The sequence below is a fragment of the Manis javanica genome, chromosome 11, assembly GCF_040802235.1.
Source record: "Manis javanica isolate MJ-LG chromosome 11, MJ_LKY, whole genome shotgun sequence".
In the NCBI taxonomy this organism is placed as follows: domain Eukaryota; kingdom Metazoa; phylum Chordata; class Mammalia; order Pholidota; family Manidae; genus Manis; species Manis javanica.
The window spans coordinates 68,801,046-68,820,066 of record NC_133166.1 but is presented as its reverse complement, the minus strand read 5'-3'; the positions used below and the strand labels follow the sequence as shown (position 1 = coordinate 68,820,066).

General features: G+C 42.7%; 1 long non-coding RNA gene across 1 annotated transcript in view; it reads left to right on the top strand.

Moving 5' to 3' along the window:
* Positions 1 to 18,691, top strand: part of LOC118969762 (uncharacterized) — a 36,445-nt gene extending 17,754 nt beyond the window's left edge. Inside the window, exons 4-5 of the long non-coding RNA XR_012122707.1 lie at positions 15,726 to 16,042; positions 18,545 to 18,691. This is a non-coding gene — a long non-coding RNA (uncharacterized lncRNA). The remainder of the gene's footprint in view (positions 1 to 15,725; positions 16,043 to 18,544) is intronic.
* The last annotated feature ends 330 nt before the right edge of the window (positions 18,692 to 19,021 follow it).

The following is a 19,021-nucleotide window of genomic DNA, read 5'->3' as shown; positions in this document are numbered from 1 at the left end:
TTTGTTTAACTTTTGTGTTTCTTCCTTGGTCAGTCTTGGGAGGCTGTATTTTTCTAGGAAGTTGTCCATTTCTTCTAGGTTTTCCAGCTTGTTGGCATATAGGTTTTCATAGTAGTCTTTAATAATTCTTTGTATTTCTGTGGAGTCTGTAGTGATTTTTCCATTCTCATTTCTGATTATGTTGATTAGTGTTGATTCTCTTTTTCTCTTAATAAGTTGGGCTAGAGGCTTATCTGTTTTGTTTATTCTCTCAAAGAACCAGCTCTTGGTTTCGTTGATTTTTGCTATTGTTTTATTCTTCTCAATTTTGTTTATTTCTTCTCTGATCTTTATTATGTCCCTCCTTCTGCTGACTTTAGGGCTCATTTGTTCTTCTTTTTCCAGTTTTGATAATTGTGATGTTAGACTATTCATTTGGGATTGTTCTTCCTTCTTCAAGTGTGCCTGGATTGCTATATACTTTCCTCTTAAGACTGCTTTCGCTGCGTCCCACAGAAGTTGGGGCTTAGTGTTGTTGTCATTTGTTTCTATATATTCCTTGATCTCTATTTTGATTTGTTCATTGATCCATTGATTATTTAGTAGGATGTTGTTAAGCCTCCATGTGTTTGTGAGCCTTTTTGTTTTCTTTGTAGAATTTATTTCTGCTTTTATACCTTTGTGGTCTGAAAAATTGGTTGGTAAAATTCCAATATTTTGGAGTTTACTGAGGCTCTTTTTGTGAGCTAGTATGTGGTCTATTCTGGAGAATGTTCCATGTGCACTTGAGAGAATGTATATCCTGTTGCTTTTGGATGTAGAGTTCTATAGATGTGTATTAGGTCCATCTGTTCTAGTGTGTTGTTCAGTGCCTCTGTGTCCTTACTTATTTTCTGCCCGGTGGATCTATCCTTCGGGGTGAATGGTGTGTTGAAGTCTCCTAAAATGAATGCATTGCAGTCTATTTCCCTCTTTAGTTCTGTTAGTGTTTGCTTCACATATGCTGGTGCTCTTGTATTGGGTGCATATATATTTAGAATGGTTATATCCTCTTGTTGGACTGAGCCCTTTATCATTATGTAGTGTCCTTCTTTATCTCTTGTTACTTTCTTTGTTTTGAAGTCTATTTTGTCTGATATTAGTACTGCAACCCCTGCTTTCTTCTCACTGTTGTTTGCCTGAAATATGTTTTTCCATCCCTTGACTTTTAGTCTATGCTTATCTTTGGGTTTAAGGTGAGTTTCTTGTAAGCAGCATATACATGGGTCTTGCTTTTTTATCCATTCTCTTACTCTGTGTCTTTTGATTGGTGCATTAAGTCCATTTACATTTAGGGTGACTATTGAGAGATATGTACTTATTGCCATTGTAGGCTTTAGATTCGTGGTTACCAAAGGTTCAAGGTTAGCTTCTTTAGTATCTTACTGCCTAACTTAGCTCGCTTATTGAGCGGTTATATACACTGTCCGGAGATTGTTTTCTTCTCTCCCTTCTTATTCCTCCTCCTCCATTCTTCATATGTTGTGTGTTTTGTTCTGTGCTCTTTTTAGGGGTCTTCACATTTAGAGCAGTCCCTGTAGGATGCCCTGTAGAGGTGGTTTGTGGGAAGCAAATTCCCTCATCTTTTGCTTGTCTGGGAATTGTTTAATCCCGCCATCATATTTAAATGATAGTAGTGCTGGATACAGCATTCTAGGTTCAAGGCCCTTCTGTTTCATTGCATTAAGTATATCATGCCATTCTCTTCTGGCCTGTAGGGTTTCTGTTGAGAAGTCTGATGTTAGCCTGATGGGTTTTCCTTTATAGGTGACCTTTTTCTCTCTAGCTGCCTTTAAAACTCTTTCCTTGTCCTTGATCCTTGCCATTTTAATTACTATGTGTCTTGGTGTTGTCCTCCTTGGATCCTTTCTGTTGGGGGTTCTGTGTAATTCCATGGTCTGTTTGATTATTTCCTCCCCCAGTTTGGGGAAGTTTTCAGCAATTATTTCTTCAAAGAGACTTTCTATCCCTTTTCTTCTTTCTTTCTCTTCTGGTATCCCTATAATACGAATATTATTCCTTTTGGCTTGGTCACATATTTCTCTTAGTGTTGTTTCATTCCTGGAGATCCTTTTATCTCTCTATATGTCAGCTTCTATACGTTCCTGTTCTCTGGCTTCTATTCCTTCAATGGCCTCTTGCATCTTTTCCATTCTGCTTATAAATCCTTCCAGGGATTGTTTCACTTCTGTGATCTCCTTCCTGACATCTGTGATCTCTCTCCGGACTTCATCCCACTGCTCTTGCATTTTTCTCTGCATCTCCTCCCATTGCCCTTGCATTTTTCTCTGCATCTCTGTCAGCATGTTCATGATTTTTATTTTGAATTCTTTTTCAGGAGGACTGGTTAGGTCTGTCTCCTTCTCAGCTGTTGTCTCTGTGATCTTTGTCTGCCTGTTGTTTTGTCTTTTCATGGTGATAGAGACAGTGTGCAGAGCTGGTGCAAGTGACCGCTGGAAGAGCTTCCCTTCTTGTTGGTTTGTGGCCTTCCTCACCTGGGAGAATAGCCACCTCTAGTGGCTTGTGCTGGGCAGCTGTGTGCAGACAGGGCTTCTGCTTCGTGCCCGTTTGCTATGGGGTTTATCTCCGCTGTTGCTGTGGGCGTGGCCTGGCTGGGGCTGCTCCTCCAAAATGGTGGAGCCCTGTTGGAGGGGGAGCGGCTGGGAGGCTATTTATCTCCGTAAGGGGCCTCTGTGCTCCCTGCTTCCCAGGGGGTTAGAGTGCCCAGAGATCCCCAGATTCCCTACCTCTGGTCTAAGTTGCCTGTCCTGCCGCTTTAAGACTTCCAAAAAGCACTCTCCAAACCAAAAAAAAAAAAAAGGAAAAAACGCTTGATTTTTTTTTTTTGTCCTCATGCGCCAGTCCCAGGCACCCTCTCACCAGTCCCACCGCCTTGCCTCCCTAGCACCGGGGTCCCTGTCCCTTTAAGGCTTCCAAAAAGCACTCGCCAAAAAGAGAAAAAAAAGAGGAAAAACGTGTGATTTCCTCCGTCCTCAGGTGCTGGTCTCAGGCATCCGCCCACTGGTCCCGCAGGGAAAAACGCGGGATATTCTTTGTCCTCAGGCGCCGGTCCCAGGCACCTGCTCACCAGTCCCGCCGCCCTGCCTCCCTAGCACCGGGGTCCCTGTCCCTTTAAGGCTTCCAAAAAGCACTCGCCAAAAAGAAAAAAAAGGGGGAAAACGCGCGATTTCCTCCGTCCTCAAGTGCCGGTCCCAGGCACCCGCTCACCGGTCCCACTACCCTGCCTCCCTAGCAACGGGGTCCCTTTAAAGCTTCCAAAAAAAAAAAAAAAAAAAACCGCTCTGGTTTCTTTCCACCCGCCAGGAGCTGGGGGGAGGGGCGCTCGGGTCCGGCCGGGCCGGGGCTTGTATCTTACCCCCTTTGCAAGGCGCTGGGTTCTTGCAGGTGTAGATATGGTCTGGATGTTGTCCTGTGTCCTGTGGGCTCTATTTTAGGAAGATTTTTCTTTGTTATATTTTCATAGCTCTATGTGTTTTTGGGAGGAGATTTCCACTGGTCTGCTCACGGCGCAATCTTGGCTCCGCCTCGGGTCTTGCTTTTTTATACATTATATTACTCTGTGTATTTTGATTGGTGCATTCAGTCCATTTACATTTAGGGTGATTATCGTGGTAGAAGCTGCTCAAGCTGGGGATGGGAGTGGGGGAATTGTTAAGGGCCTGGCTATTCTTGTTTGACTTGAGTTTTTTAAACCTACCAATAAGATTAAGACAAATGTAAAAGAAAATATAACTGGCCTAGGCAAAGTCTGGGAAAGAATGTAGTACTCAGCCAATGAGGAACCAGGAGAGGGAGTCGTGTACTAGGAAATAAATTATTGGTGCCAAACTCCCTAGGTATGCCTGCTCAGCAGACACCCGTTCTTGGAAGACTGTCCTTAAAGCCTTGCTCTGATGTTCTCTTTGCCTCTGTGTCCACTTACTGAATTTCGACCAGAGAGTGTGTTTCTCACATGAGCAACATTGTGATTACTAGATTCCCCCCATTATCAAGTCTCCACCACATACCCCATTACAGTCACTGTCCATCAGCATAGTAAGATGCTATAGAGTCACTACTTGTCTTCTCTGTGCTGTACTGCCTTCCCCATGCCCACCCCATGTTACATATGCTTATTGTAATGCCCCTTTTTCTTTTCTCCCTCCCTTCCCACCCACAGCCCCAGTCCCTTGCCCTTTGATAACTGCTAGCAAATTCTTGGATTCTGTGACTCTGCTGCTGTTTGGTTCCTTCAGTTTTTGCTTTCTTCTACTCAAAAGATGAGTGACATCATTTCATACTTGTCTTTCTCTGCCTGGCTTATTTCACTGAGCATTTCACTGGCTTATTTCACTGAGGTATTACCCTCTAGCTCCATCCATGTTGTTGCAAATGGTAGGATTTGTTTTCTTCTTATGGCTGAATAATATTCCATTGTGTATATATACCACATCTTCTTTATCCATTCATCTACTGATGGACACTTAGGTTGCTTCCATACCTGGGCTACTGTAAATAGTGTTGCAGTAAACAGGGGTGCATATATCTTTTTCAAACTGGGATCCTGCCTTCTTAGGGTAAATTCTTAAGAGTGGAATTCCTGGGTAAAATGGTATTTCTATTTTACGTGTTTTGAGGAACCTCCATATTGCTTTCCACAATGATTGAACTAGTTTACATTCCCATGGGCAGTATAGGAGGGTTCCCTTTTTCTGCATCCTCACCAGCATTTGTTGTTCCTACTCTTTTCTATGTTAGCCAGCCTAAGTGGTGTGAGGTGATATCTCGTGGTTTTAATTTGCATTTCTCTGGTTATTAGTGATGTGGAGAACCTTTTCATGTGCCTGTTGGCCATCTGAATTTCTTCTTTGGAGAAATGTCTGTTCATATTCCCCACCCATTTTTTAATAGGGTTATTTGCTTTTTGGGTGTTGAGGTATGTGAGTTCTTTATTTATTTTGTATGTTAACTCCTTGTCAGATATGTCATTTAGAAATATATTCTCCCATACTGTAAGACACCTTTTTATCTGAAGTGTCTTTTGCTCTACAGAGCTTTTTAGCATGATGTAGTCCCACTTGCTCATTTTTTACTTTGTTTTCCATGCCCAAGGAGATGCATTCAGGAAAAAGCTGCTCATGTTTATATTCAGGAGAATTTTACTTATGCTTTCTTCTAAGAGTTTTATGGTTTCAAGACTTATATTCAAATCTTTGATCAATCTTGAGTTAACTTTTGTGTATGGGATTAGACAATAATCCAGTTTCATTCTCTAGCATACAGCAGTCTAGTTTTGCCAATAGCAGCTGCTGAAGAGGCTGTCATTTCTCAATTGTATATCTACGGTTCCTTTATCATATATTATTTGGGTTTATATCTGGGCTTTTCAGTCTGTTCCATTGGTCTATGGTTCTGTTCTTGTGCCTGTACCAAATTGTCTTGCTTACTGTGGCTTTGTAGTAGAGCATGAAGTTGGGGACTGTTATCTCACCCATTTTATTCTTCCTTCTCAGGATTGCTTTGGCTGTTTGGGGTCTTTTGTGGTTCCGTATGAATTTGAGAACTATTTACTCTAGTTCATTGAAGAATACTGTCGTTATTTTTATAGGGATTGCATTGAATCTGTAGATTGCTTTAGGCAGGATGGCCATTTTGACAATATTAATTATTCCTATCCATGAACATGGGCGTGTTTCAATTTATTGATATCTCCTTTAATTTCTCTCCTGAGTGTCTTGTAGTGTTCAGAGTATAGGTCATTCACTTCATTGGTTAGTTTTATTACTAGGTATTTTATTCTTTGTGATGCAATTGTGAATGGAATTCTTTTCCTGATTTCTCTTTCTGCTAGTTCATAGCTAGTGTATAGGAACACAATAGATTTCTGTGTATTCATTTTGTATCCTACAACTTTGCTGAATTCAGATCTTAGATCTAGTAGTTTTGGGTGGATTCTTTAGAGTTTTTTAGGTATAATATCATGTCATTGGCAAACAGGGACAGTTTAACTTCTTCCTTGTCAATCTGTATGCCTTTATTTCTTTGTGTTGTCTGATTGCCATGGCTAAGACCTCCTGAACTATGTTGAATAAAAGTGGAGAGAGAGGGCATCCTTGTCTTGTTCCCAATCTTATGTGAAAAGCTTTCAGCTTCTCGCTGTCAAGTGTGATGTTGGCTGTGGGTTTGTCATATATGGCTTTTATTATGTCAAAGTACCTGCCCTCTATACCCATTTTTTTAAGAGTTTTTATCATGAATGGATGTGGAATTTTGACAAATACTTTTTTTAGCATCTATGGAGATGATTGTGTGGTCTTTGTCATTCTTTTTGTTGATGTAGTGGATGATGCTGATGGATTTTTAAATCTTGCTTCTCTGGAATAAATCCTATTTGATCATGATGGATAATCTTTTCATTATATTTTTGAATTCGGTTTGCTAATGTTTTGTTGAGTATTTTTGTATCTATTTTCTTCAGGGGTATTTGCCTCATGCTATGCTCTTGGCTAGGAAGTATTAGTATTGTCAAAATGGACATCCTGCCTAAAGCAATCTACAGATTCAATATAATCCCTATCAAAATACCAGTACCATTCTTCCATGAACTCAAACAAATAGTTTTAAAATTCGTATGGACCACCAAAGACCCCCAAATAGCCAAAGAAATGCTGGGAAGAATAAAGCAAGGGGGATCTCATTCCCCAACTTCAAGCTCTACTACAAAGCCACAGTAATCAAGATAATTTGGTACTGGCACAAGAACAGACCCACAGACCAGTGGAACAGGATAGAGAGTCCAGATATTAACCCAAACTTACATGGTCAATTAATATATGATAAAGGAGCCAAGGACATGCAATGAGGAAATGACAGCCTCTTCAACAGATGATGCTGGCAAAACTGGACAGCTACATGTAAGAGAATGAAGCTGGATCACTAACCCCATACACAAAAGGAAATTTGAAATGGATGAAATACCTGAAGGTAAGTCATGAAACCATAAAACTCTTAGAAAAAAACATAAGCAAAAGTCTCTTGGAGATAAACATGAGTGACTTCATGAGCATACCTCCCTGGGCAAGGGAAACAAAAGCGAAAATGAACAAGTGGGACTATATCAAGCTGAAAAGCTTCTGAACAGCAAAGGACACCACCAATAGAACAAAAAGGCATCCTACATTATGGGAGAATATATTCATAAATGACAGATCTGATAAAGGGTTGACATCCAAAATATATAAAGAGGTCATGCACCTCAACAAACAAAAAGCAAATAATCCAATAACAAATGGCCAGAGGAGCTGTACAAGCACTTCTCCAAAGAAATTCAGATGGCCAACAGACAAATAAAAAGATGCTTCACATAGCTAGTCATCAGAGAAATGCAAATTAAAACCACAATGACATATCACCTCACACCAGTAAGGATCACCACTATCCAAGAGACAAACAACAACAAATGTTGGTGAGGTTGTGGAGAAAGGGGAACCCTCTTACAGTGCTGGTGGGAATATAAATTACTTCAACCATTGTGGAAAGCTGTATGGAGGTTCCTCAAAAAGCTCAAAATAGAAATACCATTTGACCCAGTAAGTTCACTCCTAGGCATTTACCCTAAGAATGCAGTAGCCCAGTTTGAAAAAGACATATGCACCCTTATGTTTATCACAGCATTATTTACAAAAGCCACGAATTGGAATCAACCTAAGTGTCCACCAGTAGATGAATGATAAAAGAAGTTATGGTACATATGCACAATGGAATATTATTCAGCCATAAGAAGAAAACAAATCCTACAATTTGCAACAAGATGGATGGAGCTGGAGGACATTTTGCTCAGTGAAATAAGCCTCCCTGAGAAAGACAAGTACCGAATGATTTCGCTCATGTAGAGTATAAGAACAAAAAAAAAAACTGAAAGAGCAAAACAGCAGAAGACACACAGAACCCAAGAATTGACTAGCAGTTACCAAAAGGAAATGGACTGGGGAGGATGGGTGGGAAGGGAGGTGTAAGGGAGGGGAAGAAAGGGAGCATTTTGATTAGCATAATGAGGGGAGATACGGGGAGAGCTGTAGAACGAGAAGACAAGTAGTGACTCTATAGCATGTTACTACGCTGATGGACAGAGACTGTAATGGGGTATGTGGGAAGGACTTGGTGATGGGGGAGTCTTGTAAACATAATGTTCCTCATGTAATTGTAGATTAATAATACTCAAAAAACTGTAAAGAACAAGGAATTTCCCCAATGATGAAACATCACAGTGAAGAACAAGCCATTCCCAAACCTTCAGTAAAATGGAAAGATTTACTTATGGGGATCTGGAGATGTCCGGATGTGCTTTTAACTTGTGGGCGAGGCTATGCTTGTGTTTTTCCACAGGACGCAGACTCACTCATTTGGGTTACTGATTGACTAATTCGACCTTATGTCTCAACCACCGCTTCTGCCCCCCAGAAACCTAAGCGACTGCTTTCTCCACTTCCTCCTATTCATTTATCTTTTGAAAGATCAATAACGCCACCTGCCGATGAAGATGATCTGGTGCCACCTTTTCAACACCTAAAACTTGAAGAGAGTTATTACCAAAAACACCGCAAATAGATCCGTGCCAACTTGGGGTCAACTTAAGCACCTTGACCCCCCAAGCAAGATGATTACTCAACACCCAAGGAACTCCAGATAGAATATTGCCATGTTTGCCATTGTTTCTTGCCAGGTGATGAGTGTTACTGCTTTTAGTTATTGGACATATATTCCTCAACCCCCTGTTTCACCCAACTCCGAGGGGTACTCTTAATCTGAGAGTCTTTACTAATAATACTCATCTTTTAAGAGGAGAGTTTAATTCCTTTATTAGCTCCAGCATTAATACTAATTATTCTTTTCATGGAAGAACTAGTGTTACTTCTGTGTTTTAGTACCAACACTACATATATACCCCCAAGGTTGTACTCCTTTGAATATCAAAGTCTTCTATTCCTTATTGTAGAGATTTATGGGTTTTAAAATATGTTATTTCTGGGCTCTTATGATTATAATGATGCTATTGCTTATGGCTCTCATTGTTCCATTAATTATCCTTCCTGTGAAGCTTTAAAGATTTAGATGCATTTTGGACAGCTGTGGATAAGACTCATGGATATCCTATTTGGCATGAATGCGTGTTTCAGAAAGTAGGATTGCTATTTGTTCCTAGGAGATCATCTGTGACTATGATTATTCAGTTTGTAGTCCTCATCATGATTATATATCTTACCTGGGTAATATAATACTCAAAAATTTTTTTGAATAACAAATTGATACCTAGACCTGAAAAGGTGAGCAGATGGTTCTCCATAGGTTGGGATAATCCTGCCTTGTTAGTACATACACCCTCCACTAGTCAGTTGTATACAGATCTTTATAGGCTATTTACTCCTTCAGGAATGATATTTTTGAAAAGACCCAGACATCCAGATCATTTATACATGATAACTGCTTATGTAAATCTACCTTTTCCTATCTTGTTTCAGCATATAGGTGCTTTTAAGATTAAATTAGAAAGTGGAGCCTTTATATTGATTGAATAGATTGTACATTAACCACATGTTTAAGTCCTACCTATGGACCTACTGTATATATCATTGTACATCAACCTTCTTATGTTATCTTGCCTTTTAAATTAGAGGAAACATGGTATGATGATCCAGGAATACAAGCTTTACAATTGGTAGACAATGCACTTAGTTGCCCTAAATGCTCTCTTTGTTGATGCATTAATTCTTTGTATAGCTGGTTTAATCACTCTTATAAGTTCCTTCACATTTTCCACTACCGCTTTAGTACAGCAAATACATACAGCTAATCATGTAGATAATTTAAGTAAAAATGTCTCTGTTGCTCTACATTTACAAGAAAAAAATTGATAAAAAATTTGAGATCCGCCTTAATGCGTTAGAAGATGCTGTTTTATATATAGGAACCCAAGTACAAAAGCTAAAGACATGACTTACCACCAAATGTCATAGTAATTATAAATGGATTTGTGTTACTCCTTATAAATATAATTCCTCAGACACCTCATGGAATAAAATTTAGAATCATTAATTATGAATTTGGGAAAATACCAATATACCATTTAAGAACACTCATTTGGAACTGAAGACTCTAAAACTTGCTTTAAAAACCAGTAAAGGGGGAGATGGCAAGAGCCATGCTACTAAGGCTGTTTGACAAAGTCCAGGCCCGAGGAGGGTTCCCGCATACCAGGGGTCCTAGCAGCTGGAATCTGGCAGGCCTGCAGTAAAGCATTTAGCATAAAACTCAGAACATGATTCTCTCTGCAGGTCACAAAGAGAGAGCTGTGTTGCACATGGTTAGTTAAGGCTGATAGAGATCAGCCCCAGAGTAGTGCTTTGAAGGGATGAATGGATGATGAGGTGTAAGGGCCCGAAAGGCATCTTCCCTTGAATCTAGTTGAAGTCTTACTTGCTGCCCATGGACTTAGGTGGTGTGACACCCAGTCTCACCTAGGTTTTGACATCCCAAGCTGTATGAGTTAGAAGCAAGTAACTGAAAAGCGTTGGTTGCAGTGTTAGATCATCAAGTTAGAACTTAGGTACATCAGAAAAATTTCCAGGGCAGGTTTGAATTCAGCTTTATTAACCATAAAGAGCAGTTTACTTGAAAGAGGCTTCCGGTGCTGCCTGCTTTTGGCCAATTGAACAGCATGCCCATCTGTCCTGCTTCCACTGCTATGCATAGCAACATGCCTTGCTTGTTCCACTGAGTCTAGGCAAAAGACCTCTTTAGAGTATAATTTTGTATGTGTGTACAAGTACATATAAGTAGCACATCTTGCCAGAGCAATATATAGCTGTCAATCTGGATATGTCTGAGAAGGAAATCACTGGGACAGAGACAGCCTCAGAGCTCTACCTGGGGTACTGCATCTCTGTGGCTTAGGGCCCATCCCCCACCAGACTGTGGAGAGGCTTGCACACACCTCCTGTTACATGTTACTAGAGGCATCCAAGCCAAATTGCACCGTTTCCAGAGCTCAGCCTGTGGTACGGGAGATGGGTTTATAGCGAACAGTTTACTCTGGGCCTATCTGAAGCAGCCAGGCAGTAGCAGAAAAAAAGCTCCCTTTTAAACTTCCAAACTGAATTCATTGAATGCAAATTTTTCTCTCTAAGCCAGACTGCCTCAGTAAGGCCTCAGGCTAAACAGCCACACAAGTGAGCATCTTCCACTCAGTAAGGGGCAGACTTCATTCAGGCAGTTAGAGTGCAGGCACACATGACAGACATGGAAAGTGCATTGCAGGTTTAGTTACAGCATCCACAACGATGATTTGAATGATTTCTTGAAATGGACATCCTGCATTGCCTTCTTTTACCCACCTAAGCTGAATACAAATCTGTCTTGCTTCCACTGTCGTTTGAAAGCATCTTGTTCTGAAAATTCCCATATGGCTAGTGATAAGGTCTCTTCATAGCCCACTTATTTTTGTGAGTTAGAGGGCATATAGAGAAGACTGCCTTTTATTGCAATGTTTATGATGTTTTCCACATCACATAGGAGAAAGTTGAGTGCAAGGGGAAAGCAGCCTAGCGTTCTCTCAGGCAGGCATCCTCAGTGCTCTGTGGATTGTTTCCATATCAGAGTCTGGCATAAGGCTCTCCTGCTGCAGTTTCTGACCCTTTACTAAAAGAAATCTTCAGGCTATTGCTATTTCACACAGGGGAAGAGGTGGTACTGTGCATGCTCTTCTAGACCCCTCATGAAACGAGGCCCTAAAAGAGTCTTTCTTCAGTGTGCTTGAATGCCACAGTCTTGGGCCTGCACTAAAGCATTTAACCTGAGACTCATAGAACACAATTCTTTCTCTGTGAAGGTCATGGAGAGAGAGCTGTTCTGCACATGGTTAGTTCAGGTTGATAGAGCTCAGGCCTAAGCAGTGCTTTGTTGGGATGACTGGATGATCAATTGTAAGGAGCCCCAAAGGCATCATCCCTGAAATGTGGTTGGAAGTCCTATCTGAAGCCCATGTATCTCCTGGACTTTAGCAGCATTCACAGAGGACACCCAGGCACACCTAGGTTTTGCCATCCCAAGTTATATGAGTGAGGAGCAAGTAACTAAAAGGCATTGGTTGCAGTGTTAGTTCATCAAGTTAGAGCTTAGTTATACCAGAACAATTTCCAGGGCAGGTTTGAATTCACCTGCATTAGCCATAAAGAGCAGCTTAGCTGAAAAAGGCTTCCGGTGCTGTCTGCTTATGGCCTATTGAACAGAACGCCCATCCATCACGCTTCCACTGCTGTGCATACAGCAACATGCCCTGCTTCTTCCCTGAGACTAGACAGAACCTTTTCACAGTATACTTTTGTCTGGGAGTACAAGTATATATAAGTAGCACACCTTGCCAGAGCAATGCTTAGCTGTCAATCTTATGTCTGTGATGCAAATCACGGGAACAGAGACAGCCTGAGAGCCTTCTCTGCGGGACTGCAGCTCTGAGGCTCAGGGCCCATCCTCCTCCCGGCTGTGGATAAGGCTTGCACACACCTCTTGTGAGATGTTACTTGGGGGCTCGAAGTCAATGTGCACCTAGTTTGTAGAGCTCTGTGGCATGGAGATGTGCTGACAGGGAAGAGTTTACTCTGGGCCTCTGAAGCCGCCATGCAGTTGCAGAAAAATAGTTCACTTTAAAACTTCCAAGCTGAAATCATTGTATGCAAGCGTTTCTCTCTCAGCCAGGCTGCCTCTGAAAGGCCTCAGGCTAAATGGCCACCCTTGCGAGCTTCTCTCGCTCAGCAAGTGGGCTAAATGGGGACAGACTTCATTCAGCCGGTTAGAGTGCAGGCACACAGGACAGACACGGAAAGCACATTGTAAACTCAGCTACAGCATCCTCAATGAAGACTTGAATGATTACTTGAAATGGGCATCCTGCATTGCCTTCTTTTACTCACCTAAGCTGAATCCAAATCTGACTTGCTTCCACTGCTGTCATTAGGAAGCGTCTTGTTCTACACCTTCCCATGTGACTACTGATAAGGCCTATTAACAGAACACTTATCTCTGTGAGTTAGAGGGCATATAGAGAAGACTGCCTTCTACTGCAATGTTTACTATGTTTTCCATATCACATACGAGAAAGTTGAATGCAAGGGGAAAGTAGCCTAGCATTCTCTCAGGCAGGCCTCCTCAGTGTCTGTGGATTTTTCCCCCAGCAGAGTGTGGCATAAGGCTCTCCTGCAACCCTTTCTCACTTTACTACAAAGGCATCTTCAGGGCATTGCTATTTCACATAGGGGAAGAGCCTGCACTGTGCATCCTCTTCTAGGGCCCTCAGGAAACAAGGCCCTAAAAGAGTCTTTCTTCAGGTGCCTTGTGGGATTGGTAGAGTTAATATATATTTCAAGTAAGGTGGAAATCAAATGTATAAGCACACATGACTTGATTGTTTTTCTCACACACTCTGTTGATGTGTAATTAAGGACTGAGTGATGAGAACCAAAGCAGTTCTCATAGCTTGAGGCCATCTTCACATAGTTTCGGTATCCTTGAGAAGCATCACGTCTCAAGGCCGGATAATGATGTTTGATTTCATTGTAAGTTCATTTATTCAACAAATACGAGAAATGCCTTTTCGGCATTACTCTTGAGCTGTTACGCCTTGAGTCCCCTGGCTGGCCCTTTCAGGTCTTCGATATCTCTTCACATCTCCTCTCTTGACTGTGGGTCGGAAGCAGGGAGGGGAACGACAAGTGGCACCTGAACAGGGACTGTTGAAACTCAGAGCGGGGAAGCTCCTTTCTGGGCGACTCTTGAAATGCAGACCCGGCAAGCTCCAAAGATCGTTGATCCTGTAAGCCTCCAGGGAAAGCGCGTGTAGGATCGAGACGTCAGGGACACTATAATGGGCCAAAACGAATCTAAAGTTGCTAATTTGGAGGATGATTTAAAATTACTCCGTGCCCTCCTAAAAACATGAGGAGTGAGAACTTCTAAAGGGATTTTGCTCAACTTCATAAATATATTAAGAAACATTGTTATTGGCTGCCACCACGGGGGACCCTTAAACAGGCTGATCGGAATAATGTATTAAGGGATTTTAAAAAGGCTCACAGACAGGGAGAATGTTATCCCTGTGTCTGTCTGGTCTTTATGTAATCTGATCACTCTTGCAGCCTTTGCAGACTTCTTCACTGTCTGAAACTAAATCTGACACACAGGAACAAGAGAGAACTCTTAGATGATGTGGTAAAATCAAGTAAATGTTCCTTCGTAGCAGGAATACTCAAAGACCAGAGAGAGGGTGATGTAGAATGCTTATTTGATGCCCTTAGTGACACCAGTTAATTTAATTCTTTTAGGCCAGGTGAGGATGTCTATTTTCCACTAGGTGCAGTCAGAGCACTTTATATGCCCATTCCTTATAAAACATTAAAAGATTTTAAACAAGCCATCTCTACTTATGGCACTAATTCACCATATGTTGCAGATCTCTTGGGGTTGGTAGAACAAGAAAGGATGATTCTTCATGATTGGGATTTATTAGCTCATACCTGTCTAGACTTCTGAGTTTTTACAATTCAAAACAAGGTGGCATGAAGAAGCAAATCAGTGTGCCAATCCTCCAATTCTTATAACTGCTGAACAGCTGGCAGACAAGGAGATTGGCTGCAGTTAGAAAGACAAGCTGGGTACGAAGGTACAGCAATAATAGAAGTACATCTGTGTTGTCTGAAAGCTTGGGAAAAGATACAAGTGGGCGGAAAGCAATGCCCTTGTTGACCAAGCCACCCGTACTCTTCCCTTAATAGCACCAACTTTTAGCAGTGTACCCCTAACTCAAGCTCAGCATGCTCATTCCCCCCACCACCTTTCAGCAAATACTCTGTGGCTCATGTTCAAAATTACCAGAGAGCAAGCGCGAGAAATTGTCAAAAGATGCAATGACTGTGCTCCACATCTTCCTGTTCCTCATTTAGGAGTGAACCCTGGGGGACTGATCCCCAATGAAATTTGGCAAATGGATGTCACTTATTTCACCCCCTTTAAAAAGATGAAATATCTTCATGTTACTATTGATACCTTTAGTGGTTTTATCTTTGCAGCGCCCCTTACCGGAGAGGCTTCTAAAGATGTCATTACCCACACCTTGCGTTGTTTTACAGTGCTGGGCAAGCCAAAAATTATAAAAACCGACAATGGGCCAGGTTACACAGGAGCTAAATTCCAGCGCTTCTGTTCTGACTTCCAGATAAAACATATCACAGGCATCCCCTATAATCCCCAAGGGCAAGGGATTGTAGAACGAGCTCATCAAACACTTAAAAACACGCTCTCCCGCCTCAAGAACAATCCCCTCGTGTATACGACCATCAGCCCCCATAACCAACTTAGTCATGCCTTGTTTGTCATTAATTTCTTGATGCTCGACTACCACGGACGCTCAGCTGCCGATCGGTTATGGCACCCAAAAACCAATGAGCTTCAAGCGTTAGTAAAATGGAAAGACCCACTGACCTTTGCATGGAAAGGTCCTGACCCTGTTATAATCTGGGGCAGAGGGTCCGTCTGCATTTATGACCAGCAAAACTCTGAGCCTCGATGGCTCCCTGAGAGACTAGTTAAAACTGCTAACTCACCACCGTCCAGACGGGAGTCTCCCTCCCCGCCTGAGACAAATTCTCCTTCCATTGCAGATGCAGTCGCCAACAATCCTCGTTCTCCTGATCACTACAGTTCTGAGTCATCAGCCAGCGCCACCTCCCGCGAAGTCCCGGCATTTCCCCTGGAACTACACCTGGGTGGTGCTGTCTGAAAGAGGAGACGTTGTTTGGTCCCGCTCTCAAACATCACCAGACATCTGGTGGCCAAACGTTCTACAGCCTGATCTCTGCAAGCTAGCCCTCGGTGCAGGAGCCCCTTGGGGAGTAGAACATCTCTTCGAGCAGAGTGAAGCGCCTTTTATCCCTCGTGCAGGTCTCGCCTACCCTGGGTGATCTGACCCGGGGTGCCGGTCAGTTCTTAGGTCATATCCCTTTTATGTTTGCCCCGGGCAACACCGGCCCCATCACCTCCATAAATGCGGAGGCAAGACAGATTATTACTGTGCATCATGGGGGTGTGAGACTACAGGAGATACTTACTGGAAACCCTCTTCTTCTTGGGACTTTATCACTGTCAAAGCCAATTATTCCCACAGCCCCTTTGAAGGGCATAAATACGCTGAAATACTCCCCGAGTGCAAATCTGAGAATAGGGCTAAAGGGTGGTGCAATCCTCTCTCCATCACACTTACTGAAAAAGGGATGCAAGCCTCAAACTGGGCGCAAGGATAACACTTGGGGCCTTCGTTTATATAAAGACCATTATGATGAAGGCATCACCTTTTCTATTAGACTCCTTAAAGAGCTTCCCGCCACCCATTCTGTTGCCATAGGCCCAAATACAGTCCTAGGTGGGAAACACCTTCCCTCACCAAAGCTCTCCACCCTCTCACCTAAACATAGCTTTACAGCTAGTAGTCTTAAACCCTTCCCTACACCGCTAGTGCCCACTCCAGCGAGTTCTAAAAACCTTGTCTGCACTCTCATAAATCAGACCTCAGTATTAATTCCACCACCCCTGAGCTTACCGCCAAATGTTGGTTATGTTATCTCTCTTCCCCCCCGTCTATGAAGGCGCTGCCATCCCTGACAATTTCTCTACCTCCAATGATACTCACAGCTGTCGTTGGGAACGCGCTAGTTGGGAAGGCCTAACCTTAGCCCAAGTAGTCGGTAATGGGACTTGTATAACTAATATTCCTCAAACGATCCCTCATGAGTATACTCACCTCTGTCGAGAAATCTTCCCCATTGAACAGAGATCCCGATATATTATTCCCCCAAAAGACGCTTGGTGGGCCTGCTTAGATGGACTCACCCCCTGTGTTTACAACCCCGTATTGCAAGAACATGGATTTTGTGTTCTTGTAAAAGTTATACCCAGGCTTATTTACTACCGGTCTGACGAGTTCTTCCATATCTGAGAACAATCTTCAGACCCTTCCCTCCCTAAACGCTCCCACCAAGAACCCATTACTGCTGTTACTATTGCTGTTTTGCTTGGCTTAGGAGCTGTAGGTGCCAGTATGGGCATCTCTTCCTTAGTTCTTTCTAACTCTCGCTATCACGAACTCAGTGCCACTATAGACCAAGATATCCAGGAATTGCAAAATGGAATCTCTGACGTGACAGATTCTATCTCATCCCTCGCTGAAGTAGTTCTCCAAAACCGCAGGGGACTAGATCTGCTCTTTCTGCAGCAGGGCGGGCTTTGCGCCGCCCTAAAAGAAGAGTGTTGTTTCTATGCTGATAAAACAGGGGTTGTTAGAGATAGTATGAGAAGAGTCAGAGAAGGGTTAGAGAAAAGAAGAATAGAAAGAGCAGAGTGAAAGTTGGTATAAGAATTGGTTCTCTACCTCGCCATGTGTCACTACTCTTTTGCCCTCTCTCTTAGGCCCCCTTATAGGATTAATATTGTTCTTGTCTTTTGGCCCTTGGGCTCTTAAACATCTGACGAGCCTTGTAAAAAAGCAAATAGACACCCTTGTAAGTGAGCCTATTCAAGTCCACAATGACAGGCGTGCTCGTGATAGCGATGATGAAGAAGCTCCCTCCTCCAGCAGATATGTTAAGAGTCCTTGAGTGAGCTGGCTGAGTACCCAGGGTAACTGCAGCAAAAAACCTGCCTTGAGGGACATGTCTGATTGCATAGAGGTTTGTGTCCAGCATCTTCCTCTCCTCAAAAAATAAGGACATTTCGTGCGTCATCAAGCAACTCCCTTCTCTTCAGCACAGTCTGTAAGACTAAAGGAGCTCTCCTCGCATGCCAGGTACCCATATGCCAGGTACCCACTGAGGATCAGACCCCTGTACCCCCCTTTGGAGTACTCAGCTTTACAGAATTCTCACTCAAAAATATTCATTCTTACAACAAATCAAGTCAAGACTGGTAGTCAAAGACGGGTAAGATATGGTTGTATAGGGAATACCAACCTAAGACAGGGTATAGTCGCTAGAAGACTATAGCCCCATGACGGGTAAGGATTTCCTTCAGCTGTACAACCTAAGACAGGCACAGGCCTTGACCCAGCCACAGCTAGGCTGGCTGTTTCAATATAAGAAAAACGGGGGAGATGTTGGGAGCAAATCGGTGGGCCTTTAAGCAGATTCGGTCACAAAAGCCTTAAGACAACAGCAACGTTTTGAGGAAAATCTTTCCTGTAAAATCAGCTAGAAATCTTTCCTGTAAAGTCAGCAACAAAGAACCCAACCACGCGTTAGAAACAAGTTTTCCCCTATTATAAAGAAGCACATTTAGTGAACTCCTAGGTTAGAGTTACCTAGCAACATTTGCATTTCTGAGTTAGAAGTAGTGATTAGGCTACCTCACAGCATGTGCCTTTTCTATCCTTTGTTAAGCAAGAAACACCTCCCCCGCCACCAAAATGGCGAACTCCCCGCTTCTCTTACAGGTCCTCTGCCCCGGCGGCGCCAAACAAGACCCAGTCACCCTTCTACAACTCCTCGTCGGTGCCACCTAAGGTCCAATTATCTCCTGACCCACCCCTTACAGCTACTTGTAAAAATTGAGCCTGTAAACAATAAACTGTGCCAGCGTGATCAGACATCCTGTATGGCTGGTCGTTCCTTGTGTCCATTGCCAATAATTTTCAATTCTCTCCTCCAGGTCGTCGACCCCCGTTGATAGTCTGCAGGTCGGGACACACAACCACACACAGTCAACACATATCACATCATGTGCATAACTCAAACAGCCAAATACACACACGGCCTCTCTAACACAACACACAAATCACAATCACACACACAAAACCGATGCAACACATACAAATCCACAGACAACTCACGAAAACGCATGTAACACACATATGACGCACTACACATGACACGCACAACCACAAGCATACAATGGAGAGCACACACACACG